This window comes from Geospiza fortis, unplaced genomic scaffold (assembly GCF_000277835.1).
Source record: "Geospiza fortis unplaced genomic scaffold, GeoFor_1.0 scaffold318, whole genome shotgun sequence".
Taxonomy (NCBI): Eukaryota; Metazoa; Chordata; class Aves; order Passeriformes; family Thraupidae; genus Geospiza; species Geospiza fortis.
In genome coordinates, this window is record NW_005054371.1 from 1,822,588 (window position 1) to 1,826,309 (window position 3,722).

The following is a 3,722-nucleotide window of genomic DNA, read 5'->3' on the forward strand; positions in this document are numbered from 1 at the left end:
TGGAAATCCCCGTCGGAGCCCCCGGTGCGGAGGTGGCCGCCTCTGGCAGGGTGTGCGGCGCTGGCAGCCCCGCGGCCCGGGGCGGGGCCTGGGGAGGCGTCTCCGGTTCTTAGGGGGAGCGCGCACGGGCAGCCCGAGCACCACTGCCCCACGGAAGTGTCGGAGGGGTGGTTAATTAAGCAAGTGTGCGATAATACTTGTGGAAAGGGAGGGGGCACGTGGCTTAGCAGTTCACTGTCATGATAGCCTTGAAGATGCGGGGGTACTAACCCTGTCGTGAATGCGTTTACAGATATTACTTAAACCACCAGCGTGGCTTTATGTGCATCGAGTTCTGCTTGGTGATAGTTTGTAAGACAACCCTTTAAGCTCTGTCTCAGTCTATAAACTCCAGGCCTAATGGTTTAAGAGACTTGATCAGAAAAATAGAAGCTGGATGGAGTTTTTTGACTTTACATCGACTATTTCCTACAAACTATATATATAAACCTGGGAAAGGGATTGGCTCTGATAAAGTGATTGCATTTTTCCTGTTCCTCATTCCTGTATGGGCCTTCCTACTACTCCTCCCTTTTCCACCCATCCTTCCCAGAGACAGTGTGCGTGCAACTAAGAGTTGAGGTCAGTCAGTTGTGAATTTCATCACATATCCATAATTTGGGAGAAAGACACTGCTGTCTTCAGTGTTGCTGTTTCCCTAGCTATATCTGTTTCCTTTTATATGATTCTGTAGCATTGTGCCAGTGGAATGGAGCAGAATCAGAGTAACCAAAGAAGTAATAAATAGTATGTCAGAGGATACAGATTGGTGTTTCTAAAAGGCATTCAGGAGCCTAAACTAATTTCTGTCCCCTTATTACCCCAAACAGCCCTTCCAAGTAAGGTCTTGTGTTTTAGAACAAAGTTGGTAATTATGCTGAAATGCAAAGCAAATATATTAGTTCTTTGCTGAATTTACATGGAACAAACTGCCTTTTATACTAATAGACAGCTAATTAGACTTGGAGTTCTTCTACTTCATGTAGGCTTCTGAACAGACTTGATGCAAATACAGAAAATACATTTAGGTTGTGAAGTTGAAAAGAGACTCTAGGTTTTCACACAAACATGCCACTCAATCAGCCAGCTCTGGCTATTGTTTGCTCTCTTAGCAAACTGTTATTTGTGCTGGCATGTGAAACTATTTTAAGCTACTGCACTGAGCTTATTTAATGGTTGCACATGTTCTTACTGGGTTAAACTGAAAGTGTGGTAAAGTTGCACCATGAAAGTGTTTGTCTTTATTTTTCAGGCTTCTTAACCTTAATAGACAAGTATATTGTGAATGCTGCTGAGATGCTTAGCGTGGGTTCAGAAGAGTCTGTTCCTTTTATCTGTTGGCTGGGAGGTAGGGACTACTAACATAGTCCAATTTACAGCAACCGAAAGGATGTACAGGCAGTGAAACAGCTCGTAAGCATGGGGACAGCTGCCACTTGGTGTTGGCCATCATTTGGATGTTACCATGCTTAAAGGAGGTAGGCTATCTGCAAAAACATGGTTAGTGTATTGGTATTCCAATGAAACACAAGTGGTTTTTTCATTCTAAATATGCAGTGTTTTTGTCTTGCAAAAAAGCAACTACAAACTACGTGTTTGGTTCTTACAGCTAGTAACACCTACACTTACAGCTGGAGTAAGTGACTATTAAGAGGACTTAGTTTCCCTCTAAAACAAATTTGGACTCATTCTTTCATGTCAACTTGGAAAAACTTCCATAAGTTGTGTGTGCAGGATCATATGCATTGGTTAACACCTTATGACCTAGCCAGTGGCATGTTTATTTGTTAGTGATGAGACTTGGTGTAGGTCATGTCTGTTTCATAACTAGAAACTTATTTTTAACACTTCCATCAGAACAGTTCTTCAAACAACTTGTTTATTTCCAAGTGCTTTTCACTGTAGAATTTCATGGTGTAGGGAAACGACTTGGGAACAGACAACATAATGGCAAATATAAAAGTACTGCTGCTTTTGTAGTTCTTAATGGCTGTTTGTGTTCTGCCTCACAGTACTTGCTTTACTGTAAGGTTTTAATAATCTTAGTACTTTATCTTGTTTATATGCTATGTGAATGACTTACATTGCTTCTTGTTTTAATTATTTTTTTTCTAATCTGGTACAGGAAGTATTCTTGAAGTCAAGTAGACCAGTTTTTTCAAGTATGAAGTGCTCAATGCGAGATTAAAATACTAGATTATTTTAGATTAAAAGAGATTAAAAGGTCTCTTTCAGAAAGGCTTCTCAATTAACTAAAAGTGATTGCTAACATCAGTATCATCTTAAATAAGCATGTTATTCTAGGTACAGTTAACTCCAAGCTCTTTAAAACTGTAGCATAACTTTTCTACTAGTTTTCTGAAGTGTTTGTTCATTGTCCTGGCAAGGACTGTCTAGTCACATCCAAAATCTTAATTCTGGATCCATCCTGAATTTCCTTGAAGGATTTCATGTATATCAAAAGAGTGATGCTATGTATTACTAGATTTAGCTTTAAAAACCTACTATTCTCTCTACTGATTCCCAAAATAGTATGTCTAGCTTTTTCATATGCTGATAAAAAGAGTGACAGAACTAGTGGCTTTGCTAAAAAGATCTCTTTCTGACTTAATGTTGAAGGTGAGTCTTGTCAAGTCAGAAGTGTGGATGACAGGAGGTTTTTGCCATAGTACCTGGGGTTTAAGTGACTGGGTCAGATCAGGCTTACCAGAGCAAAAGTTCTGCTGTGCAAAATGGTGCATGCAGGAGAAAGTTCATGCGCAGTGGTGTGAATTTGCTTCCTCTTAAAATAGTTCCACTTGTCCCCTGTGTTTAAATTCTTTGTGTGGGCAAAAAAGTGTGCTAGCATCACACAAGGTAACTCAAGTTTTTGGTGTTGTACAAGAATCTAGGATATCTGGAATTATACACAATTTCTTCCCTGAGAGTGGGAGGAGGTGCTCTGGAGGAGCAGTGTGCTCAGGTCAAGATTACAGTCATACACCACGGGAAGATTTCTCTTTATTACAGCAAACCTGCATCTTGGGAAATGTTGGCAGGGAGATTATTTTGGTTTGACAGAAGTCCTTTGATTCAAAGGATTGTGTTGGTAGCCATGACTATTGTTTTCCTGGATGCTCCCATGTGGCCTGCTGACAGTGACATCCTTCCCTTTGTCTTATCAAATGCTTCTCTGCCTTGTATCTCAGCTGTCTGTGCATCTCTGCTTTCAAGTACTTCTGTAGCACTCGCAGTCAGCCCGCTCCCAACTTTGATAAAAAGAACATGTTTTTCAGTTCACCGACAGAAAATATCCCTGTTTAACAGTCTGCTTGCACATGTGTTGTGTTATATAATTTTTTTATTTAATCTTGGCTCTTTTTTGTATCTGCTGATGTGATAATTAAGGTACTCCTATCCTTTCTCTCACTGCTCTCTTAACTCCTTCCCAACTTATTTAGGAAGTCTCTTGTTCAGCAACAAGGAATGTTTAGATTATAATAGGTACTTTGAGAAATTCTAAAGCCCTTTTATGCTAATTTTTTACAACTGTTGGCCTTCTTCTGGCTACTTTAATGCTCCTAGTTGAAATTTTAAATTAAAAAATGTCATGGTTAGGGGACTTCTGAATCAGCCAGATAGAAGTATTTGATGGCTGATAGAATAGTAACAAGCAGTAACAGCACTGTGCAGTGGTGATAAGT